This window comes from Prionailurus viverrinus, chromosome C1 (genome assembly GCF_022837055.1).
Source record: "Prionailurus viverrinus isolate Anna chromosome C1, UM_Priviv_1.0, whole genome shotgun sequence".
NCBI lineage: Eukaryota > Metazoa > Chordata > Mammalia > Carnivora > Felidae > Prionailurus > Prionailurus viverrinus.
The window spans coordinates 42,444,223-42,471,809 of record NC_062568.1 but is presented as its reverse complement, the minus strand read 5'-3'; positions in this window follow the sequence as shown (position 1 = coordinate 42,471,809).

The window sequence follows — 27,587 nt, the reverse complement described above, 5'->3', positions numbered from 1 at the left end:
CAAGGAAATGTGAAACTAAAACCACTCATACTCTTTATTTAAAATTTTTTTGTTCACTAATTCAGCAATCGTATTTTTAGAAAGCACCTAATAATGCTAAGAAGTGTTATAACTCCTGGGATATACAGATTAACATGTACAGCCCATGTTTGGTAATATAAATTGAAGACGGAGGGAGTTGAACACCTAATTTCAATAAAGTAAAAACTACTGTATTACAAGTTCTAAAGGGCACTAAAGAGAAGATGCATTAAATTGCCTGGAGAGTGACATACTTAATAGTTTAAAAATGCTTATGTGTTTGATGGATAGAAAAATGTAAAGAGGGATCTAGGCATGTACAAAAGACTGGGAACTAGAAAGAACACAAGGCTTTCTGGGAACTATAAATAGTTCCAAGTGGCCAAAGAACAGGCTGTGTGTGTGTGTGTGTGTGTGTGTGTGTGTGTGCGCGTGAAATAGGAGAGAAAACTGTTTGCAGTACTTAAGGATTTTAAGGATTGTTTTATGTTGAGGAACAGATTTGCCAGATTTTTTTTTTTACATTTATTTATTTTTGAGAGACAGAGCACAAGTGAGGGAAGAGCAGGTAGGGAGGGAGACGCAGAATCCAAAGCAGGCTCCAGGCTCTGAGCTGTCAGCACAGAGCACGACACGGGGCTCAAACTCATGAACTGTGAGATCATGACCTGAGCCAAAGTCAGACGCTTAACCGACTGAGCCCCCCAGGTGCCCCGCCAGATATTTTTTTTAATTTTTAATGTTTATTCATCTTTGAGAGACAGAGTGCAAGAGGGGAGGGGCAGAGAGAGAGAGGGAGGCACAGAATCTGAAGCAGGCTCCAGGCTCTGAGCTGTCAGCACAGAGCCTGACGTGGGGCTCAAACTCACGAACTGCGAGATCATGACCTGAGCCAAGGTTGGTTGCCTAACTGACTGAGCCACCCAGGTGCCCCAGGCTTACCAGATTTTAAGTGGTGAAGAAATATGTTCACATTTTCTCTTTTAGAAACATTGTACTGGTTTCAGTATGCCTTAATTGAAGCTGCATGGAATTGAAGGTTAGAAGACAAGTTTATAGTCATAGTACAAGTTGATAAAAATCTGTACTATATTACTGGTAAAGGGAATGGGGGAGGGTGCATACTTGGAAGATGTTTTAGATGTTTTAGGGGATAGATGACAGACATCTGAGAACGTGAAATGAAGGTGATGAAGGTAAAGAAGTGGTCTAGATTCTTGGCTTGGGCTAATGGATGGACTAACAAGCTAATAATAAACAGTGAAGAATGAGAAAGCAGATTTCGGGGGAAAGGTAACGAATTCAGTTTTTCACATCCCGTGCTTGAGGTATTTGAGGGATAATCAGGTGGACACATCCAGAAGACATTTATACATAAGGTTCTAGACCACAGGACAAGCCACTGACTAGGATAGAAGTCATTAAAGAACATGTAACAGTTGAAACACTGTATGGAGAAGAGTAAACCTGCAAGGTTCGCATCATGAGTAACACTAAAAATTAGAAGAAAATGTTACTGAAAAGGAGTAGAGTAGTCATGACAGTAGGAAAAAGAAAAAGTAGTGTCATGGAAGCCATGAGCAAGAGAGACATCCAAGAAGTGGGAGTGGTCAATATTATGAAAGTATTATGCATTCAGATTTAGGAAGATAAAGGTTGAAGGAATCCATGGATTTATCATTTAAAAAATTGTTGGGAGTCTTTAACAAGATTATTACAGTAGTTATGGAAGCCAAAACACATTTTGAATACTCCATCAGCTCAGTGTAATAGAGTCCTGACAAATTCATAAAAAGATATGATTGTTTATCTTTCTTGTTTCTTTTCTTTTGCTATGTCACAGAACTAGAACAGCCAGAGAGGTACAGCTAGTGCTTCGGTGCCGGGTACTGTATGCTTTATGACCTTTTAAAAAAATGTAACAGCACATAATGTAACTAGGTTTCTATTTTCCCAGCATAGAGCTAAGACAGTAACTTTCTGTTTCCAAGTGGCTAGTAAATCTCAAATAGGAGTGGAAGCCAGGCATAATGTACAATTGTTATTCTATCTAAATGCATTTGATTTCTTAGTTCTCTTTGTTTCCAATTTTTCCAATTAAAGATGGTTGATGCTATTACACTTTATATAACTGAAAGCATAAACAAATCCAGATGGATTATTATAAGAAAAGGAGATATTTTACTCGGTGACAACCTTGGAACATATTAGAAAGATTTTTGAATGGAGTGATGTCCACTAATTGACTTTAAAGTCAACATTTGAAGATATAAACAACTAACCACTGGTGTGTAAAAAGAGATGTTTGTAAGAATTTATGGCAAACTTGTGATTTAATCCTTAGTCCTTGTATGTAAAAATGTTATTTCTATGTTTATATCTCTGCTATAAAGTCTTTGTTACATTATGTTTTTTTACATAAAAACAAGTGGTCATTAAGATAAACATCTTGTAATGCTACAGGCTAATATTTCTATCAGGTGATAACAAAACCCTCAATTTTTAATTTAAATTTATCCTTTTTCTTGCCCTCCTTCCCCCAACTAGATAAATATTTTATAAAATAATGTGATTAGGAACACAAGGATTTGGAGTTGATTTGAATGATGGTTTTTTGTTTACTTTTGTAAATTCTATTTGTTTCTTGATATTTTACATCTTAAATTTCTTTTCAGCCATTCTGTTTTGTAAAATTACTTCCATGGGTTTTACAAAATATATTTTCTAAAATAATGCTTCAAAGTTTTAAACTAATTAATGGATGGTATTTTCCTTCCCTAGAATTTCGTCCCATGACCTTTATCTCAGCTTTCATTACCAAACGTACAAATCCTACCTTAGTCATCCTCCTCATAATTCATTCCTTTGGTCCCTAGTGGACTTTGGAATATAGGCATTTGAGAAACTGTTCTGCGTATTATTCAATAGTCAGAATAGGAGTTGTGTTAGCAAATTTGGGTCTAATTTTAACATGGCTACTGAGAGTCTATATTTTCATTTCCTGATACAATTTCCATCTGGCAGTGAACAAAGAGAAAATAGATGTGTTTTAGAAGGCAAAGCAAAATGATGTTCTTCTTTGGTTAGTGGAAGTGTCTCTTGTAAAATAATGTATATAGACTATTCATTGAAGCTCCAAAGCACAAATAGCATCCAGAGCAGTAATTTTGAATATTAAAATATGTTCTAAAATATTTTTATAACCTCAACTGAACAGTTTTCTTCCACTATAGAAACACATTTATTATTCTTTACTTTTTAGGATTTAATTATTAGTAAGTTATGTTAATATTTAATTATTACAGCAAACTGTTCAGTTTTAATAATGGTTATTCTTTTTTTTTTATTTATTTTTTAAAAAAAATTTTTTTTTTTTTCAACGTTTATTTATTTTTGGGACAGAGAGAGACAGAGCATGAACGGGGGAGGGGCAGAGAGAGAGGGAGACACAGAATCGGAAACAGGCTCCAGGCTCCGAGCCATCAGCCCAGAGCCCGATGCGGGGCTCGAACTCACGGACCGCGAGATCGTGACCTGGCTGAAGTCGGACGCTTAACCGACTGCGCCACCCAGGCGCCCCTAATAATGGTTATTCTTAATATAGTCACTTTATTTGAGGGGATTGAAGACAGTAAAACATGGAGTAAAACCTGACCCTGGAAGGGAAAACAGATTACAAATTATTTTTATTTCTATTTTGATTTACTTCGTAATACTATTTTTTTATGTGTGAGGTATAATGGCAGAATAGGCCTTTCTCAGTTGATTTTCCAATTAGTTAACAGATGTATACCAAGTCCTTCCTATGTGCTAGGTACTTTACCAAGTACAGAATGAACCAAAGAAACATGGAAATTATCAAAATCATGAGACTCTTTTCATAATTTATTTATTACTGTCTGCCCTAGGCAATTTATACATTTTTGAAAATGTTTATGCATTTATTTTGAGAGAGAGAGAGTGAGTGAGTGTGAGCAGGGGAGGGGCAGAGATAGAGGGAGAGAGAAACTCCCAAGCAGACTCTGGAGCTGTCAGCACAGAGCCTGACATGGGGCTTGATCTCACAAATTGTGAGATCATGATCTGAGCCAAGATCAAGAGCTGGTTGCTTAACCTACTGAGCCACCCAGACACCACAATTTGTACATTTTTAAATATAAATATTTAAGAGATATATTGGTAGAAAGTTAAATGCACAATACATGGCAGATCGCATCTGTTAATGGTGTCGGGCTGATGTTCTATAGCTGAAGTGAGAGAGCTTGAGAGGATTGCTACAAAAGATCCTCTTGTGTCTATTTCTATAGTCATTTGGAAAAAATAAAAGCAAGGACTGAAAAAATAGATCAACCTATATTTGAAGAACAACAACAACAATGAAATCAATGGCTGTTCTGTCAATGCTGTCATATGAACTTTTCCACCTACACTCCAAATAAGCAGTTCTCTTCTGTTTGGGAAGTTTATATACCAATTTGGCACAGAACCACTTTGTAATGAGTAGATAGCTGAAGGAAGAAAAGCCAAAAACCTTTTAAACGATGCTTACAGGGGCGCCAGGGTAGCTCAGTCGTTTAAGCGTGAGACTGGTCAGGTTATGATCTCAATGCTGGTGAGTTCAAGCCCTGGGTTGGGCTCTTTGCTGACAGCTGGGAGCCTGGAGCCTGCTTTGGATTCCGTGTCTCTGTCTCTCTCTCTCTCTCCCTCCCTCACTTGCACTTGCTCTCTCTCTCTCTCCCCACCCTTCAAAAATAATTTAAAAAAAAAAAACAACAAAAAAACACAACCCATGCTTATAGTTCTAAGCAAGTAAGTACTTCTCACTTTTTTTTTAAATTTTTTTTTTCAACGTTTATTTATTTTTGGGACAGAGAGAGACAGAGCATGAACGGGGGAGGGGCAGAGAGAGAGGGAGACACAGAATCGGAAACAGGCTCCAGGCTCTGAGCCATCAGCCTAGAGCCTGACGCGGGGCTCGAACTCACGGACCGCAAGATCGTGACCTGGCTGAAGTCAGACCCCCAACCGACTGCGCCACCTAGGCGCCCCTCACTTTTTTTTTTAAAATGTGTTCTTCATGAAATCCCTCGCTTATAAATTTTCTCTGAGAGATCTGCTGATGAGGTAGGAATATTTTTAAACAAAGAAGTTCAGGAAATCCAGTGTATTAAGAGGACAATCTCCCTAGCTCATGTTTATTTGCTTTCTTCTTTAGACAAGCTTTCAAAAGAACTCCTCTTAACAGCACTAAATTTATTATGTTTGTTGTCATAACCTATTATTGAGATAGCTATGGGACCATCCTCAGTTCATTCATGAACTTCTTTTCTTTACCACAGAATCCAGAGAGAAAAGAACCAAATGTATATTTATAATTAATTAAAACTGAATTTAGCTTTAAACTTCTAAGTAGAAGGCCTGACCTTAATGTGATTGATGGAATCATTTTGGAGATTTTCTTAATTTGGTTACAAGGAATAAAAACTCAAAGTATCTTATTTAAAACCTGGTGGAATTTATTAACAGGTTATTAGGTTATTTCATGGGATCCAAGAAAAATTTGAACAACTACTCCTTAGGAAGAGCAAAAAACAAGACAGTGCTGTGATTCTTAGCAGCAATAATAAACTCAATAGTTTCTTAGAGAAGGGGGCTGGGGTGTGGACCTGGAAAGAATCCAACTGCTGCCTGCACTTCTGGCCCAGAATCTATCCTACTAGCATACTGAATAGCATTTCAGGGCATTTCTCCTTTCATACTCATACCATAAAACTGACCAACTAAAAATTATTACTAAGAAGGTAAGGAATAATAAATCCAAGGAAAGAAAGACAAAGGAACATTGCCCAATGATCAGAGCACAGATTATCTATGTTGTATACCAGGATTCTTCTAAATAGGGTGCATCTTACTTAAGAAAGTCTAGCCCTTGGCTTCACAATGCCTAAACTATCCCTGAACTTGATTCATCTCAATTAACATCCTATTCTTAGGGAATGGAGTTGAATGATGGTTTAGAAGACCTTCGTGTCTTCTTAGATTCCAATTTATTAATCCAATTTATTAGTCCAACTTCTAATCATCAAAATTTCATATTTTGGGAGGAGGATGATATGAAGTTTTTGTATTTTTTTATACCATTGTTGCTTGATAATCTTCTGAGTTATGTTCTATAATTCTGGTTTTCATTGAGCAGCTTATAAGCTTTGCAGTTCTACATAGTTTTTTCCTTTAAATTACCAGGGTGGCACATTCAACGGTCACTAGCATCCCTGCATTTTTAAAACAGAACCTTTTTTTTCCCTATCACTTCCCAGCTGTTTCTGATCTTATCATTTTCATTCTGACCATATACTCAGCCCTAATTTTTGCCTTCATATTTTATTGGACGATTTACCACCAACCCTCTTCCTTTAGTTTCTCTTCTTGCTCTATTTTCCTGTTTTTGACAATGGCTCTTCTTTTTTATAACAAATTGGGCATGCTTATTTTACCTTAGGCAAAAGTTGACAATAATCACTTCTCCAATATCACAGAATCCTATTAGATGATTTTCCCACAAACATGAACATAGACACAGAAGTTGAATCAGGGGCATGTGGGTGGCTCAGTTGGTTGAGGGTGTGACTTTGGCTCAGGTCATAGTCTCCCGGTACCTGGGTTTGAACCCCACATTGGGCTCTGTGCTGACAGCTCAGAGAATGGAAACTGCTTCGAATTCTGTGTCTCCATTTCTAAACATTACATTAAACTGAACTTCTCATGATCTGTAATAATATTAACATCCAAATCATTTTGGAATTGGGCTTTAAAATCTTTAAAATATCTTTATTTACTGTGCATTAATCTAGTCATTTGGTTGCATAGATAGTACTCGAGGTTTTTTTTTATATATATATGAAATTTATTGACAAATTGGTTTCCATACAACACCCAGTGCTCATCCCAAAAGGTGCCCTCCTCAATACCCATCACCCACCCTCCCCTCCTTCCCATCCCCCATAAACCCTCAGTTTGTTCTCAGTTTTTAACAGTCTCTTATGCTTTGGCTCTCTCCCACTCTAACCTCTTTTTTTTTTTTTTCTTCCCCTCCCCCATGGGTTCCTGTTAAGTTTCTCAGGATCCACATAAGAGTGAAACCATATGGTATCTGCCTGTCTCTGTATGGCTTATTTCACTTAGCATCACACTCTCCAGTGCCATCCACGTTGCTACAAAAGGCCATATTTCATTTTTTCTCATTGCCACGTAATATTCCATTGCGTATATAAACCACAATTTCTTTATCCATTCATCAGTTGATGGACATTTAGGCTCTTTCCATAATTTGGTTATTGTTGAGAGTGCTGCTATGAACATTGGGGTACAAGTGCCCCTATGCATCAGTACTCCTGTATCCCTTGGATGAATTCCTAGCAGTGCTATTGCTGGGTCATAGGGTAGGTCTATTTTTAATTTTCTGAGGAACCTCCACACTGCTTTCCAGAGCGGCTGCACCAATTTGCATTCCCACCAACAGTGCAAGAGGGTTCCCGTTCCTCCACATCCTCGCCAGCATCTATAGTCTCCTGATTTGTTCATTTTGGCCACTCTGACTGGCGTGAGGTGATACCTGAGTGTGGTTTTGATTTGTATTTCCCTGATAAGGAGCGACGCTGAACATCTTTTCATGTGCCTGTTGGCCATCTGGATGTCTTCTTTAGAGAAGTGTCTATTCATGTTTTCTGCCCATTTCTTCACTGGGTTATTTGTTTTTCGGGTGTGGAGTTTGGTGAGCTCTTTATAGATTTTAGATACTAGCCGTTTGTCCGATATGTCATTTGCAAATATCTTTTCCCATTCTGTTGGTTGCCTTTTAGTTTTGTTGGTTGTTTCCTTTGCTGTGCAGAAGCTTTTAATCTTCATAAGGTCCCAGTAATTCACTTTTGCTTTTAATTCCCTTGCCTTTGGGGATGTGTCGAGTAAGAGATTGCTACGGCTGAGGTCAGAGAGGTCTTTTCCTGCTTTCTCCTCTAAGGTTTTGATGGTTTCCTGTCTCACATTTAGGTCCTTTATCCATTTTGAGTTTATTTTTGTGAATGGTGTGAGAAAGTGGTCTAGTTTCAACCGTCTGCATGTTGCTGTCCAGTTCTCCCAGCACCATTTGTTAAAGAGGCTGTCTTTTTTCCATTGGATGTTCTTTCCTGCTTTGTCAAAGATGAGTTGGCCATACATTTGTGGGTCTAGTTCTGGGGTTTCTATTCTATTCCATTGGTCTGTGTGTCTGTTTTTGTGCCAATACCATGCTGTCTTGATGATGACAGCTTTGTAGTAGAGGCTAAATTCTGGGATTGTGATGCCTCCTGCTTTGGTCTTCTTCTTCAAAATTCCTTTGGCTATTCGGGGCCTTTTGTGGTTCCATATGAATTTTAGGATTGCTTGTTCTAGTTTCGAGAAGAATGCTGGTGCAATTTTGATTGAGATTGCATTGAATGTGTAGATAGCTTTGGGTAGTATTGACATTTTGACAATATTTATTTTTCCAATCCATGAGCAGGGAATGTCTTTCCATTTCTTTAAATCTTCTTCAATTTCCTTCATAAGCTTTCTATAGTTTTCAGCATACAGATCCTTTACATCTTTGGTTAGATTTATTCCTAGGTATTTTATGCTTCTTGGTGCAATTGTGAATGGGATCAGTTTCTTTATTTGTCTTTCTGTTGCTTCATTGTTAGTGTATAAGAATGCAACTGATTTCTGTACATTGATTTTGTATCCTGCAACTTTGCTGAATTCCTGTATCAGTTCTAGCAGACTTTTGGTGGAGTCTGTCGGATTTTCCATGTATAATATCATGTCATCTGCAAAAAGCGAAAGCTTGACTTCATCTTTGCCAATTTTCATGCCTTTGATTTCCTTTTGTTGTCTGATTGCTGATGCTAGAACTTCCAGCACTATGTTAAACAGCAGCGGTGAGAGTGGGCATCCTTGTCGTGTTCCTGATCTCAGGGAAAAAGCTCTCAGTTTTTCCCCATTGAGGATGATGTTAGCTGTGGGCTTTTCATAAATGGCTTTTATGATCTTTAAGTATGTTCCTTCTATCCCGACTTTCTCAAGGGTTTTTATTAAGAAAGGGTGCTGGATTTTGTCAAAGGCCTTTTCTGCATCGATTGACAGGATCATATGGTTCTTCTCTTTTTTTTTGTTAATGTGATGTATCACGTTGATTGATTTGCGACTGTTGAACCAGCCCTGCATCCCAGGAATGAATCCCACTTGATCATGGTGAATAATTCTTTTCATATGCTGTTGAATTCTATTTGCTAGTATCTTATTGAGAATTTTTGCATCCATATTCATCAGGGATATTGGCCTGTAGTTCTCTTTTTTTACTGGGTCTCTGTCTGGTTTAGGAATCAAAGTACTGGCCTCATAGAATGAGTCTGGGAGTTTTCCTTCCCTTTCTACTTCTTGGAATAGCTTGAGAAGGATAGGTATTATCTCTGCTTTAAACCTCTGGTAGAACTCCCCTGGGAAGCCATCTGGTCCTGGACTCTTATTTGTTGGGAGATTTTTGATAACCGATTCAATTCTTCGCTGATTATGGGTCTGTTCAAGCTTTCTCTTTCCTCCTGATTGAGTTTTGGAAGAGTGTGGGTGTTCAGGAATTTGTCCATTTCTTCCAGGTTGTCCAATTTGTTGGCATATAATTTTTCATAGTATTCCCTGATAATTGTTTGTATCTCTGAGGGATTGGTTGTAATCATTCCATTTTCATTCATGATTTTATCTATTTGGGTCATCTCCCTTTTCTTTTTGAGAAGCCTGGCTAGAGGTTTGTCAATTTTGTTTATTTTTTCAAAAAACCAACTCTTGGTTTCGTTGATCTGCTCTACAGTTTTTTTAGATTCTATATTGTTTATTTCTGCTCTGATCTTTATTATTTCTCTTCTTCTGCTGGGTTTAGGCTGCCTTTGCTGTTCTGCTTCTAGTTCCTTTAGGTGTGCTGTTAGATTTTGTATTTGGGACTTTTCTTGTTTCTTGAGATAGGCCTGGATTGCAATGTATTTTCCTCTCAGGACTGCCTTTGCTGCGTCCCAAAGCGTTTGGATTGTTGTATTTTCATTTTCATTTGTTTCCATATATTTTTTAATTTCTTCTCTAATTGCCTGGTTGACCCACTCATTCGTTAGTAGGGTGTTCTTTAACCTCCATGCTTTTGGAGGTTTTCCAGACTTTTTTCTGTGGTTGATTTCAAGCTTCATAGCATTGTGGTCTGAAAGTAAGCATGGTATAATTTCAATTCTTGTAAACTTATGAAGGGCTGTTTTGTGACCCAGTATATGATCTATCTTGGAGAATGTTCCATGTGCACTCGAGAAGAAAGTATATTCTGTTGCTTTGGGATGCAGAGTTCTAAATATATCTGTCAAGTCCATCTGATCCAATGTCTCCTTCAGGGCCCTTGTTTCTTTATTGACTGTGTGTCTAGATGATCTATCCATTTCTGTAAGTGGGGTGTTAAAGTCCCCTGCAATTACCACATTCTTATCAATAAGGTTGCTTATGTTTATGAGTAATTGTTTTATATATTTGGGGGCTCCGGTATTCGGCGCATAGACATTTATAATTGTTAGCTCTTCCTGGTGGATAGACCCTGTAACTATTATATAATGTCCTTCTTCATCTCTTGTTACAGCCTTTAATTTAAAGTCTAGTTTGTCTGATATAAGTATGGCTACTCCAGCTTTCTTTTGGCTTCCAGTCGCATGATAAATAGTTCTCCATCCCCTCACTCTCAATCTAAAGGTGTCCTCAGGTCTAAAATGAGTCTCTTGTAGACAGCAAATAGATGGGTCTTGTTTTTTTATCCATTCTGATACCCTATGTCTTTTGGTTGGCGCATTTAATCCATTTACATTCAGTGTTATTATAGAAAGATACGGGTTTAGAGTCATTGTGATGTCTGTATGTTTTATGCTTGTAGTGATGTCTCTGGGACTTTGTCTCACAGGGTCCCCCTTAGGATCTCTTGTAGGGCTGGTTTAGTGGTGACAAATTCCTTCAGTTTTTGTTTGTTTGGGAAGACCTTTATCTCTCCTTCTATTCTAAATGACAGACTTGCTGGATAAAGGATTCTTGGCTGCATATTTTTTCTGTCTAGTACCCTGAAAATCTCGTGCCAATTCTTTCTGGCCTGCCAAGTTTCAAAAGAGAGATCAGTCACGAGTCTTATAGGTCTCCCTTTATATGTGAGGGCACGTTTACCCCTTGCTGCTTTCAGAATTTTCTCTTTATCCTTGTATTTTGCCAGTTTCACTATGATATGTCGTGCAGAAGATCGATTCAAGTTACGTCTGAAGGGAGTTCTCTGTGCCTCTTGGATTTCAATGCTTTTTTCCTTCCCCAGTTCAGGGAAGTTCTCAGCTATAATTTCTTCAAGTACCCCTTCAGCACCTTTCCCTCTCTCTTCCTCCTCTGGGATACCAATTATGCGTATATTATTTCTTTTTAGTGTATCACTTAGTTCTCTAATTTTCCCCTCATACTCCTGGATTTTTTTATCTCTCTTTTTCTCAGCTTCCTCTTTTTCCATAACTGTATCTTCTAGTTCACCTATTCTCTCCTCTGCCTCTTGTATCCGAGCCGTGGTGGTTTCCATTTTGTTTTGCATTTCATTTAAAGCGTTTTTCAGCTCCTTGTGACTGTTCCTTAGTCCCTTGATCTCTGTAGCAAGAGATTCTCTGCTGTCCTGTATACTGTTTTCAAGGCCAGCGATTAATTTTATGACTATTATTCTAAATTCACTTTCTGTTATATTATTTAAATCCTTTTTGATCAGCTCATTAGCTCTTGTTATTTCCTGGAGATTCTTCTGAGGGGAATTCTTCCGCCTGGTCATTTTGGATAGTCCCTGGAGTGGTGAGGACCTGCAGGGCACTTCCCCTGTGCTGTGGTGTAAACTGGAGTTGGTGGGCGGGGCCGCAGTCCGACCTGATGTCTGCCCCCAGCCCACCGCTGGGGCCACAGTCAGACTGGTTTGTGCCTTCTCTTCCCCTCTCCTAGGGGCGGGATTCACTGTGGGGTGGTGTGGCTCCTCTGGGCTACTTGCACACTGCCAGGCTTGTGATGCTGGGGATCTGGCGTATTAGCTGGGGTGGGTAGGCAAGGTGCACGGCGGCCGGGGGGCAGGCTTAGCTCACTTCTCCTTAGGTGATCCACTTCAGGAGGGGCCCTGTGGCAGCGGGAGGGAGTCAGATCTGCTGCCGGAGGTTTGGCTCCACAGAAGCCTAGAGTTGGCTGTTTGTGTAGAGCGAGCAAGTTCCCTGGCAGGAACTGGTTCCCTTTGGGATTTTGGCTGGTGGATGGGCGAGGGAGATGGCACTGGCGAGCGCCTTTGTTCCCCACCAAACTGAGCTCTGTCATCCAGGGGCTCAGCAGCTCTCCCTCCCTTTGTCTTCCAGCCTTCCCGCTTTCCAAGCAGAGCTGTTAACTTATGACCTCCCAGACGCTAAGTCACGCTTGCTGTCGGAACACAGGCAGTCAGGCCCCTCCGCTTTTGCAAGCCAGACTCAGGGACTCTGCTTGGCCGGCGAGCCGCCCCTCCGCCCCGGCTCCCTCCCGCCAGTCCGTGGAGCGCGCACCGCCTCGCCGCCCTTCCTACCCTCTTCCGTGGGCTTCTCGTCTGCACTTGGCTCCGGCGACTCCGTTCTGCTAATCCTCTGGCGGTTTTCTGGGTTATTTAGGCAGGTGTAGGTGGAATCTAAGTGATCAGCAGGACGCGCGGTGAGCCCAGCGTCCTCCTACGCCGCCATCTTCCCTCGAGCTCCAGTACTCGAGGTTTAATTGATCATTACATTGGATTTATAGTTCTTTAAATTGTCAGTAAATCAAATTTATATAAGTGATAATTTAGGAGTACTGCACGAATATGGAAACCCTAGCATATTTTCTTTAAGTTGTTTTCAGAACTCTGATTAATGTTCATTTACATGACAAGAATACTATTAGAATTATAATTTATTCCAAGTATATTATACATGTTTTCTAAAGCATGATGTTACCTGGCCACAAACTCTGTTCCTTTTGAAAAAAGAATGTAAACAACATTTAATTCCCAGGAGAGCAGCTTATGTCTTCTAAAAATATTAAACTTGACTATTAGAAAAATAAAGATGATATCTTACAGCATCAAGTTGCATTGTTAAAAATAAAATTAATATAAATTTTAGATTGGGTGTACAATACTCTAAGAATGGTTATATTGGTTTCTATTTGATCTATTGAAATTTCCAACATTTATGTTTATCAAGCGACAGAAAGAGAGAACAGGAATTCATCTCTAGCCATCTGGCTATTGGATGGTTGGTGGTAGATAATTAAAATTTCTTCTTCATTTGATTGGGGGTACAGATGGGTTTACATCAACTCATATGGGAGGTCTCATTTGTTCACATAGAATTTCACACTAAGTGCCTCTCAAGGACTTTGGGAAATCTCAGTGGGTTGAATCAAACATATGGAGGAAGGAGTCCAATCATTTTGGGTATTTTGCACTCCTGGCATTAATTTTTTTCTGGACAATGCAATTATCCCCTAGAGTACATCGTTTCTGAAGGCTACAATGCATGGCAATGTCTTTCTCCAGAATTCACTAGGTTCTTCTTCATTCCCTTGTGCACTATTGCCACAATGCTAGTACACTGAAATCTCCTAATGGGTCCTTCCCAAGCTGGTGTGCTTTGCTGCATCTTCGTGATGCCAGAGCTGCCCCATGGTGTCTAGGAAAGTGGAAAGTGCATCCCTATTTACACTACACCATCTGAAAGGTCTTAAGAGACTTCTAGTTTTACTCCTAATGTTCCCAAAAACCCAGTGCACCGTTTTATGCCTACCAATGCAAATGGAAACATAATGAGGAATCATTGATATCTTGGTTACTTTCTTATTGTCTCATGGTCTCTTCTCTGTGTACCACTTCTAGTTTTCAATTTAATTCATGGGACATTACATTGAATATTTACTATATAGTTCACATTGTTTTATTCTTTGTGAGGCATTAAAGAAAAATATAACATAATTCCTACCTCAAAGATCTTACAATTTACTGGAGGATATTTTTAATTGATTATTCAGCAAGGATTCATGGAAATAGTGATTTAAAGGACCTAAACTAGTTTTTAAGGTAATTCATAGAGTTAATTCTTGCAGGGATGATGGGCATTCAAGGTGAAGGTAGAATTAGGGCTTGTCTTTGAAAACAGTGGACATTTTCAATAAGTTGGTTTTGGGGAAAGAAAGAGAAAGAAAGTCTGTCTAAAGCACATGGATTGAGAAAAACAGATGCGGGAAGTACTAGGATGGTGGGTAGCATGGGAAAGTAGAGCCATCAGGGCCTGGGAGGATATACTAAGGAAAAACAAAAAGATAGCTGAGACTTTGTAGAAGGGTAAACATTGTATGCTGAAGAGTTTGGATTTTATTCCAGGTGTATTGTAGAGAAATGGAAAGTTTTGTATCAAGAATATATGAAGAACTTTGTTTAAGGAAGAATAAATTTGTGCTTTGGTGAACTGGGAAAGCTATGATAATGTGACTCATTATCACAATTTATAACAATTGAGGCAGCCATTGTGTGCCAAATAGAATATTTACTGTTATTACTGAATTGGCTAAGGCCCAAATTTAGGAACAAAAGAGAACACTCGTTCATAAAAATACAGCAATCAACATTCAATTGGAAATAGCCACCCCCTGCGTAGACTCGTTGAATTGGCCAAATCCCAACAGTATTTTACCATCTTTCTTCCCAGTCACATAGGAAATAGCATGACAGAGGTGATTAAACATTGGCCTTGTGGGTTGAATATTATTTCCGTGGAAGCCCATTCCTTATTTTCTAAGGGTGAAGGTGCTTTTAATAGTGTGTAGTCACATAAGGAAAATACCAGAAAATAGGGATTGGAGGTAGCTGAACAAAGAGAGTAGCATCTAATTCTCTAGTTGGAAGCATGATAAGCTGCATACAAATAGGTCCACAATGATGTCATTCCAGGATCAGAGTATGTAGTGAGAGAGTCCTTGGGAAATAATTTGGGGATTCCAGGAATATAAGGTGTTTTCCTTTCCAGTTCCCTCCCTTTACTATTGGAAATACAAGGGGATTGTGTTGTATGTTTTCTGAAGTTGGGTAGGGAGAGGGTTCTTGAACAGGATTTGGAGTGATCAAGGTGAGCAGGACTTGAAGGACCGTAGAGTAACAAATACATTTGGAAAAGTTTAGGAAACCTTGCATTATAAAAGAGGACCCCATCTCTTCCCATAGCTTCACGTGAAGGATCAAGATGTTAACATGAGGAGCAGAAACTAAGGGGCAACTTGATGGCACATCCAGTTTAGCAAAAGCATTAAGGGTATGTCAAAGGCAGACCCAGAAGGAGTCCTCCGCTTAAGGCTTTTGTGCAAAATAGACTAAATCACCATTCTGGGTGCTTTTGACACAGCCTTGAGAAACTGAGTGGGTACTGGATTTAATTACCCAATTGTTCTTTCAGCTGGGAGTTTTTGTGCCCAGCATCAAGGAAGGTAGGGGTGATGCTGAACATTGCCCCAAGAAAACCACATGCACCAACTATGTGAAGATCATTCCATCAGTAGAGGACATTGGTATCAGAACAGACTGAATCATAGTGATGCACAGAACACATCTTATTGGTGTGTGAGCAGTAACATCTTTCTTTGCCTTCTCTATCTTTCTTTGTGCCTTCAACAGTAGTGAAACTAGTGCCTGGAAAACAAAAAAGGAGCTATCTCTGAGTCAAGCTAATTATGCACCTTCTCATTCTTAGTAAGCAGGAGTCACATCTCCTTTAATGAGAAGACATTAAACTGGATTCAAGTTTGAGAATGAACTTTTTAAAAAGTAGAACTGAGCCTTAAAAATAAAATGAGGCCATGATAATAGCCAAATGTAACAAGAAAATGATGGAATTTAGCCAAAATATCACCAAGTGGAACATAGCATAGCTAGAAGGCAATTACTGGGAAAATTAAAATCATATTATGCATATATCCTGATAACTTGAAACTATTCAGTAAACTGGTTACACATTAAACTATGAAGGCTCGAATTTAAAACAATAACAAAGAAATGGAAACATAAGCCAAAATAAATTATTTAAACTAATCTGTAAATTGCCCAGCTATTAAACATATCTTCTCTGTTCTTCCACTTCTATCTTTTCTTTTCAAATTAGCAGTTTTGCAGATATTGTAAACCATTTCCACACTTTGCATGTCCATGTTGCTAAGTCTCATATTTTTTCAATATTTTCCAACAAGCGTTTTAAGAGCCTTGCAGCACACTCAATCTCTACTCACTTCAGTTTCTTAAATCTGGTCATTTTAACTCTGGAAGGCATTATCTTTATATCTTTCTTCTATCTATATATAGATATGTATCTTCTATCTATAATCTATAGAATCTATCTTGATTCTATATTCTATATAGAATCTATAGAATCTATCTATAGATATTTATAGAAAATATGTATCTCTCTTCTATCTTCTGTCTATAGATATTTATAGATAGAACAAAGACGTATATATGCAAGAATACACACACACACACACACACACACACACACATGTGTAAGAGAACATAATCTTCCTTAAGTGCCCTATAAAATAATACTACTATTTACATGTACATTTTGATGATCCTCAATTCTCTAATGACATATATTTTCCTATGCAGTTTCTTTTTATTACTTGTTTTTCTTTCAAATGGGAGAATAAAAGGACACTTTTTAAGGAAACCAAAAAATGGCTCTAAAAATTTAGAGTGAATTTTGTTTTGTGAAAAAAAATTGGGGGGGGGTCATTTATTTTTTTTAGTGAACTAGATTTAGATTTAGATTTCAGAAATTCAAGATGGAAAACATGCATCAGATTGATTTATTTGAAGCAATATACTAGTCAGAAGAACAACTGATCATTTTTATATAACTATTAGAATCACTGATTTATTTTGAAATATGCTACATGCATCACTGGATTTTTTCTTCCCAAATAAATTCTAACAACATGTCAACACACATAATAGAATTTAAATATAAATTGTACCAGAATTAAAAATAAATGCAGATAAGTTTTGCCTTTCTATGAAGGAACCTAGCTCTAATGAATAATTTAAGCCAATACTGGCTTGAGAATATTATAAACAGTCAAAATACAGCCCTTATATTATTTCAGTACTAAGCTTACTGGGTTTGAGAGACACCTTATTCTCATGAGTGATATATTTACTTACCTAATAGGGTGGATAATTTATGTGTATGGCTTATACATGCATCACATATTATTTCTTATTTGTTTCAAGTTCAAGGTGAAATTGTAGGACACAATATCAAATTATGAGTTTACACATTTTTCAGCGCTAATAGAATTCTTATGTATTGGCTACAGATACAATGTTAAGATCTCCTAATCTAATTCTCCTTTTTAAATGAGTTGAGAGTTATGTCATTCTTTAGTGTCAGAACCTGAGTTTACAGCAAGGGATCCAAAATTCTCAGTTTAGTGTTGTATTTGCCCTACTCCCATGATGTCTGACTTCTAAGTAAATATCTTTTTTTTTTTATGAATAAAGACTATGATGTGATTGGATTAGAAGTGTGTATCACTTCTGTCACATGTAAAAGATGTTAAAATTCTTGGAAAATGAGAAAATGGTATAAGGTGATAAAAGATTGTTACTTAATATTTCTTATCTCTTCAGTTCTCCTTCCTGACATCCCTTTGAAACCAGCATTTTTTCCCCCCTCTCAACCAACTCCTTTCAGAGACGAAAGAGGAAGAATTAGAAAGAATATTATTCTAGAGTGTTTTAAGGCTGTTAAGCTGCTGAAAGATTTAAGTCTTTAAGTGTCAAAGAAACTAGGATGTAGTCTCCTTGTTTTTGTGGTGAGAATACACAGATACGTAGTTAACATTTAAAATAGCCTATGAATAATATAGCCAATGAACATCTTTATAATACTGTTATCAAAAATTTGGAAAATAGCATTTTAAAAAAGAAGAAAGTTCATTTTCTGAGAGGTATTTGTGACCTCAGTCCTCAAGAATTGCAAGTTTTTAAAAGTTCATCAACTTCAGGATAAAATAAAAATTCCTTAACTTAGTAACGGGAGACTTTGTGATTTGCCACTGCCCCATCTCTTTAGGTTTGTTTCTGCCATCCTTCCACATATCCCTTGGGCTTTTGTTACTCCAGGATAGGTGCAGTTTCCTAAACTTTCTTTCCTCTGTTTTTTTTTTTTTTTTTTTTTTTTTTTGCAAATGCTAGTCTTTCTGTCTTCCCCCAGCTCCTTGTGAAAACTTATCTCAGGTGAGCACCACTAGCATTCTGTGTAATCCTCCATTTGATAATTTTCAAATGATTTTTTTAACCTGTTTGTCTTGCCTATGTTAGGCAAACAAGCTTTTTATCACTTTATCTGTGATACATCTGGTGCTAGTTTTTGCTTGTAAAATATTTCTTCAATGAATACATACATACCTACACACACACATAAAGTGAGTGAGTGACTGATGTTAGAATGAAGACATTCAAATGAATGGAAACAAGTGCCCAATTAAGAGTTATTTCCTTTAGCAGATACAACCTTGCCTACCTTTTATGAGCATATCTTGTACTTTTTCTTTGAGATTTCTTTCTAGAAAAAATGGGTACTATGAAATGTTCTTGTGTGCACACATTATTCCTAAAAGAATGGCATTTAGAGTTTCACAAATTGAGATGTCTTTGTCACACCTGGTGATATCAGCCAGGCTCACCTCTGACATCAGTGAGTTTACTATAGTTCATTTCTGCACGGATAGGTCCACTTATGGTATTAAAGACTCCTGAGCAGTACAGACATTTTAGCTAAACACAGATGGTACAGGATCACAGGGCTTCACCTCACTTAACATAATCAGTGTTCCTACTAATCAGTTTCAACTGGCCTCCGTAAAATTGGAATTTGCTTACAATTAAACCGTGAAGGAGACTGAAAATCCAGACAGATGTTTTCAATGGACTAACTCCTCACTGTTAATTATAAGAACCATCAAACTTTTAAATTGTAATTTTCATAGAAATGATGTGACACACACACAATGGCTATATCTATCATGGGATTTTTCTTTCTAGTTAATCATTCTATTTACAAAAAAAAGCTAGCAATTTTTTTTCATATTAAGCTTTAGCTGAAAAATACATGATCTATTTTTTTTTAATTTTTTTTTCAACATTTTTTTAAATTTTATTTTTGGGACAGAGAGAGACAGAGCATGAACGGGGGAGGGGCAGAGAGAGAGGGAGACACAGAATCGGAAACAGGCTCCAGGCTCCGAGCCATCAGCCCAGAGCCTGACGCGGGGCTCGAACTCACGGACAGCGAGATCGTGACCTGGCTGATGTCGGACGCTTAACCGACTGCACCACCCAGGTGCCCCCATGATCTATTTTTATTGGAAAAGCTTCTCTTCCAGAGATGGATTTCTTTCATTTGTATTTTTAACACTTGTACATCAGAAAGTATTAATTTAAAAAACTCACAAATTAGACTCCCAGCAAATTTTGATTTTAATTTTCTTCACACAGTTTCCAATGCTTTCTAACCTACGTATTTCAGTTTGCCCTCCATGGAGATTTTCAGAATCATGTGATTAGAAGAGATGCTCATATTTCAAAAGGGAGGAAAGAATTCAAAGCAAGGAGACTTCCAGAACTGGAAATCACTACTTCATAAAGATATAATAAAGATCATTTTTATATTTTGTCCCTAGCTATATTTTCTTTTTAATTGATGAATCTTGCCTTTTTAGGAAGAGATGTGCTGCTCGATATTAAGCTTGATTTATATTTCTTAGTTTGACCCAATGAAATTAAAATCAAGGCTCCAAACCTCTTTGCTTTGATGTTGTCATCCCCATCTTAAAGAGTTCTGTCCAGAAGTTTCTGAGAGCAGTTTATTGTACAATTTATCACATAGATTGTTATATTTCCACGAAGTTAAAACTCATTGCAAAGAAGACTTGTATGAAGCAATTTTTATGTTTTAGTTCTGAGAGAAATGTGCTTTTTAAAAACAAGTGTGAGGTTAATTTAATTCTAAACATTAAGTTCCACAGCTAATAAAGCATGTATAATGGGAGCACTTTAAAAGCCTCTTTTTTGAATTAAATTCTGATTCTGTGATTTTGATTCTAGCAGTTTCCACTTGGCAATGTATAGTCACATGAAGAAGGCACTAAGTTCTAAATCTTAGATCATAATTTTCAGAAAAGAGGGATTCTAATATAAACTTGGGGAAAGAATAGATTGAATTAGATCCTTTAGTTTTGCTTCCCCCTTCCCTCTTGCATTATGCTTAAACAATAGAAAATAACACTTACCCTATTTTCATTTTTTGTGAGGAGGGTACTATGGTCTGAATGTTTGTGCCCCCCCAAATTCATATGCTGGAACCCTAATACTCAATGTAAAGGCATTAGAAGGTCAGGACTTTGGGAAACTATTAGGTTCTGAGGGTGAAGCCCTCATAAATGGCATTAGTGCACTTGTTAAAAGAGATTCCAGAGAGATCCCTTTCTCTTTCCATGGAAGGATATTATGAGAAGCATGTGACCTGGGAGAGAGACTTCCCTCAATGATTCTACCACTCTGATCTCAGACTTCTGGTCCAGAGCTGTGAGAAATAAAGTTCTGTTGTTTTAAACTACCCAGTTTGAAGTATTTTGTTATAGCAGCCTGGTTGGATTAAGACAGAGGCAAAGGAGAAGAAATAGTTGATAGTCACAACTAGGAAGAAGTCATAGAGGACAAGTAATACCAACTGTGTAACCTCATAGAAAGAATCTCTCTTAGCTTGTTGCTTTTGGTTTCTTCCTTTTCCTTCCACTGTAGGTTACTGTAAATGCTCAATGTAGGTTCATTTAATAGCATCAGAATAGTGATGTCAATGTTGTGTTTTGTAGGAAATTAAATATTTCATGGTACTTTATAAAGTATATTGACATTGGATATTGGCATTTATTTATAGTTAGTACAGATGAATTATGAACACGTAAAACTATATGTTCAAATTATATTAAATAAAGATTTATTACAAGGTACGTATGGGCTTATTGGAGCCTAAAAGTCATTAGAAGCTGTGCTAGGTCTAAAGATGAGACAAGCAACTCTGTCTCCATCTCATGGGCAATACTAAATCTCTCTCCTTTTTCTCGTGTGTCTACACCATTCTTTCTGTACAATCTTTCTGGTCTAATTTCCCGTTACCACTGGCTTGTTGGTTCCTGATTTTTTCCTTCTAATCAATCTAATTTTTCTTCTCCTCATTGCTTCTGGCTATTCATGGTTTCTGCCACTTAATAACATTATTTTTTTCATAATTCTCCATGGCTCCTAACTCTATGTCAATTTTTATGGCCTTAACTCTTCTTCAGATCTTCGTTGGTTTTAGATCCTGCTGCTCATTGCTTTGTTCTCTTTCCCATGTTAAATTCTGAGAAGAGATTTGAATGGTCCAGTTCCTCTTTTGGCATTACACCAGAGGTCCTTAGTTTCAGTCAACTGTAGATGATGGAGTCATGCATCATGGATGCAATCACATTTAGAGAGACCATAACAGTATTAAGAGTAATGTTGCAAAGGCTATGAACTCTGAAGCAGAGGAGATATCTTTAATTTGTAAGATTGTCAGCATATCACCACTGGCAAATCATAATTTATAATTCTGATGGTAACTCATTTAAATAATATATATTATTGTATTACCATGTGCCAAACACTATTCTAGCCTCTGATGTTATAGTATGGATCAAAAATAAAAATAAATTGTTCTTACGGATCTTGCATCCTTGTGGAGAAAGGCAATGATAAAAAGAATAAAGATAGTAAGTGCAGCAATGAAGGTAGTAGCAAATGCTATGAAAAAGAATAAAGCAGGTTAAAGGGATGGAGATCTATGCTATGTGGCTAGGGTTATGTGATGCATTGGCATTTTACATAATATTGTAAGGGATGTTTTCTTTAAAAGATGATATTTGAATGGAGACATGACCTAACCACCCCCCCCCCCCCTTAGCTTATTACCTCTGAGTAGTCTCAAAGGAGTTTGCTCACACGTACAGGTTTCAATATCCCTAAAATGAGAAAGGATACAAGTGTGTTTTTTTGTCATTTTTATTTGCTTTATACAAATAAAAAGGATGTTTAAGGAAACAGTGAGGAAAGATGATGTTAAGAAGAATATGTCTTCTTTTGCAGTTGGTATTCCATAGATTGGAACCACACAAGATAGGAAAGATTGTGGTACTGTCCAGGAGAAAACAAAAGTATTTGAGTTCTCAGTGATGCTGACAAGAAGGGAGTCAGCCAACTTCAGTCTGAACCTAGGATGAAGTCATGGGTTTCAGGTGTTAGCTATACAAAGACCCAATAATATGTAAAACAGAGCTCATCTTTTACCCCTAGACAATCTTATGTTTTGATGTAATATTGTATTATACCAAATCTGTTAAACTAGAGTCTCACACTCAACTTCAATCTTGTTTTCTCTCACCTCCCTTCTGTATACAATTAGCCATTAATTCCTATCCATCATCTTGTAGAGCTATCTACAGAATATGTCTGCTGCTTCCTGTTTCTCTTGCTATGTTCTTCTTCCAGACCTTTCCAATTTCCATCTTGAATTATTACAACATCCTTGTAGCTAGCTTCCATAATACCAGTTGTTTTTTTATCCCAGACTGTACACTGATCTCAGAACCATTTTCTTAAATAGACAAAGCTGCTTTTTTTATACACTGACTTAAAATCCTCTGAAAGCCCTTCATTGTCTCATGTGGTGATTCCAAACATGGGCTTCGATTAGAATATGCTTACCATTTCTTTATTTTTCTTATCTGCTACTACAACAGCCCATGACTTGGAAAACTCTTACCCTTTGTTCAAGATCCAGTTCAAATGTCACCATCGAGGAGGAAGGGAAATATTGACTACACATGTTGACTCCTTCCATATGGAAGGATCTCTACAAGTATGACTTTTATGTGCTCTCCCTATTTTTCTTCTCATAAGTGGAAAGACTCTCAGATTGGTGAGTTTGGGAGGAACAACCAGACAGGCATGGTTCCACTCCTTCATCTCCTCTTTGTGGGAGCTGGCCTATAACAAGGGTATGTTTCTTCTTTCTGCCATGTGGTGAAAGGGCCTACTACTCTCATTTTCTTAATTCTGAGGCTCAGTATTTCTAAGTTTGTTGTTATATAAGTCACCTGACATAGGTGATCAAATGATTGTTAAACAGATATTGAATGAATAATAAAAGTAAAATTGGTTCTCTATCAACAAGCAGAACTCTGACAAAGAAAAGTAGTATTTTGGTGTACCCCTCTTGAGTTCCTACAATTAGCTACTTGAAGAAGCTTTCAACACCTTCAGAAATGTAAATTTCTCTTCAGTAGACCTTAATTGTACATTAAAAAATCACTTTGGGGTGCTTACAAAATTCCCTATAAATTCCTATGTGCACCCTTAAGATTGTGATTCAGTAGGTTTGAAGTCTAGGCCAAGAATTGATTACTTCAACAAGTACTACAGAAGATTCTTCAAATGCAAATTGGCTACTGTCTTTAGATTCTTAAAGAACTCTGTTTATATCTCATTACTGGGTTTTATTTATTCACATGCCTGTCTTCCCCAGTGGGTTATGAACTCAATGTGGGTATTTGTCTCAGAATTTCAAACATATAACACAGAACTTGGAACCTGGTAGCTAGTCAATACATGTTTATTGAATAAATGTTTGTTGATAAAGACACACATGGGATTTGTGCTTCCTTTTTTACTTATAAAGCCAGCATTTGGGGATATTCAAAAAGAACACAATGAAGACATCATTATTCCATTAAATGAGCTCACCATTAGCTTATGAAGAGTCCAAAATTCATGTGTTTTTCAAACTGTGTAGCTTTTAGCATGGTTTTTTTAAAAAATAGTAAACATCTTTTTTATGCATAATTCATAACTTTACATTAAACTGTCATAAGATCTTCCTTTAAAAAACATAGTAAAATGATAATAAGTCATAAAAATCCATGCTATATATAGTGAATTATCTATTTTATCCTGAGATTTGGCCATATCATGAACACATATCCTGAGCTCTCCTAGCTTTCACTTGCATATATTTTTCATTTGACCACAGCAGCTTGTTTGCTAGGCAACAGAAAGAGGAAGATCTTTCAAAACATAAATCCATGAATTCCCCTCAAGAGAGGAAAAGGCAATACTTGCTGCATTACTTAGGGAGTGAAAGGAAAGAGAGAGAGAAAAAAATCAGATTAACTTCTTTGCAGCTGTGCTTCAGTATTCAAGGCCACACCTGGACCGGGTAAAACTTCTCTGATTATAAACCTTTGGCTAAAAGGAAAAGTTGCTGCCTGAAAAAGCAGACTATGTCTTTGGGGATTCCTTTTGGCTATTTTAGTATTTAACAGATGTAATAGCTTAAACTTTATATTCTGAAAATAGCATGAAGCATGTAGGAGCACTGTGTTTCTTCTTAAAAATTCTCACAGTGAATTTGGGTGTTTAAAATGTATTTAGCAATTGGCAATGTATCAGCTAGAAACATCCCTCTAAATCTGTTTGTTTTATTCGTTAAGTACAATTTTTATTGTGTAGGTATGTTATGAGTATGATATTTGCATATGTTAATTACAAACTTAGATAATTTTGTAAATGTTTTGTAGTTTCAGGTTGAGATACATATTCTTTTTAAGTCTGAACATCAAACAGCAAATATTATTATAATAATCTGCCTCATTTATGCATAGCATTCATTCTTGGCTTCCATAAAATAAGTCCTCATATCAGTGGTAAAATGATGTCTTTCTTATTTTACCATTTTAATATAATTATTAAATATTTTGTGGCATAATATTCATAGTCAAAATTGCTAAGATGAAGTTAGGCAGTGAACTACCTTCCTTCCATAAACCTTCATTGTCTCCACATGAAATTTAAATACAGTTTTGATCAAAATATTCTAGTAGCATAAGGGTAACAAAGCATATCTAAAAGCAAATGCTACTTTAATGCCATTGGGTTAAGTTATAGGAACTTTTATATTGAATGGCAATATTTGGACTTTCCATTGAACTCACAGTGATCCCAGGAGAATTATAAACAGAAGTATTACATTTTAAAAAGCCACCCAGGAAGAAGTGCCAAAGGACTTATAATATCATCAATTATATTGTTAATAAGTTTGCCCTGGAAGTCAAGGTAAAAAAGAATATCCACTGAATTGGCTGTAAAACTATATTATTTTGAGTTTTTATTAATAGTAATGATGAATAAAAATACCATAAAGATTTTGGGAATGTGTCACAGAATCATAATTAACTTTAATTAGAATGAGGAATATTTAAATTTTTTTTCAACGTTTATTTATTTTTTTTGGGACAGAGAGAGACAGAGCATGAATGGGGGAGGGGCAGAGAGAGAGGGAGACACAGAATCGGAAACAGGCTCCAGGCTCTGAGCCATCAGCCCAGAGCCTGACGCGGGGCTCGAACTCACGGACCGCGAGATCGTGACCTGGCTGAAGTCAGACCCCCAACCGACTGCACCACCCAGGCGCCCCAGAATGAGGAATATTTAAAAGCTTAATAAGTCAGCTCCTAGTCATTAAAAGCATTCCTCTTAGTTCTTCAGATTTATTTTGGTGGTCATTAGAAAATGTAAATACCAATCATGTAGACTGATTTTATAGGGTCTTTACAAGTGATGTGGCAGAGAGAAGATTTGGTAAATAATTGTAGACACATGGACCATTTACTGAGGAATAAAGGACATGTGATAGAAATTCTTGACTATTAACCCTGATGGGCAATACCTGAGAAATAATTTTGTGATTGCTGTTGTCTCAGACTCAAAGTAGGGGTTCATTAAAATGCGCTGCTAAGGTGTCAGAATACTTATTTATGGGCTTAGAGCAATTTCCAAAGTTCTGTAGTATTAAATTAACAATTTATAAAATAGTATTGACTCTTTTAATCCAATATTCTCCAGTTGAAAGCATAAAGTATTGACAGTGCAAACAAGTTTAATAAGGAAATCAGGGCTTATGTGCTGATTTTGGCACTAACTAGATAGTAAATCTTTAGAAATAAAGTTTAATATCAGTCTCAGTTTTAATGCTGTGAAATAAAGTAGATTACATAATATGTAATGTTCATTTCCTTTTTAAACATTTTTCAGTCAACAGATTTACTGAATATTTATTATGGGCTGGGTGCCTTCTATGTGTGAGGCGCATCCCTGGGTAGTATGAATATTGTGATAAAGACCATTAGATTCTCCTAGCTGTGGAGTTTATATTCTGCTGGGGTTGACAATAAACCAATAACCAGGTAAGTATATGATTTTAGATAGCAGTAAGTGTAAGAACAGCCAAAGAAGGAAATAGCAAATCACTGGAATGGGTTGGTATTTGATTGACATTTTATCAGAGCCAGATGAAAAGGATCCAGCCAGGTAAAGACCTTGATAAGCATTTTCCCTGCAGAGGCAAGATTAAGTGCCAAAAGTCATGCAAATGAACTGGTACTAAGGAACAAGGATAAATCCAGTATTGCTTGAACATGGTGAACACAAGGGAGGTGGCAGTAAAAAGGTAGAAGTAGTATTTTGGGTCAGGTAATGTTAGATTTTGGTGAGGAGTTTGGATTTTATTTTAAATACTATGGAAAGCCATTTTACAGTTTAAATAAGGTGTCTGGTGTGATTTAATTTATCTAGCAAAAAGAATACTATGGTGACTGTGTAGAGAGAGCCATTTTGTACTATGTGTTGTGGCCAAATTACATGTATATGCTTATGTATATGTGTGCATGAGTATGGACATTAATATGTGTCTACGTATCTATATATGATGAAAATCAAATAAGTTGAATGATTGAATAAAATTTGATTTGATGAATTAAATTGAAATGGTTCTATACAAGTTTCCCTCTAATAATTGAAAAATAAATGAGAATCTAGTTGAGCAATAAGGGTATTCAATAAAAACTTAGCTGTATGTGTGGGAAGATGGTAAGAGGTACCAACTGATATCTGCAGGTTGGCAGTCAGGCAGTAGATCAGTAGTAATGATGAACAGTGGGGGTTACTGCTTTACCAACAAGCAACCATGTCAGATACTTTTTTTTTCTTTTGAATTGACTGTGAGATTAAAGTTTTTAAGTGAAGAGGACTGAGTCCAAACAAGTAGAGTAAGCCTTTTTTAAAAACAAAAGTTATAGGGGCACGTGAGTGGCTCAGTGGCTCAGCTCCGTTATACATACATCTCTTGATTTTGGCTCATGTCATGATCTCACAGTTAGCGAGTTTGAGCATTGGGCTCTATGCTGACAGCACAGGGCCTACTTGGGATTCTCTCTCTCTCTCTTTCTGTCCCCCACCCCCCTCAGCTCTCTGTCTCTCAAAATAAAGAGATAAACTTTTTTTTTTAATTTGTAAAATTGAG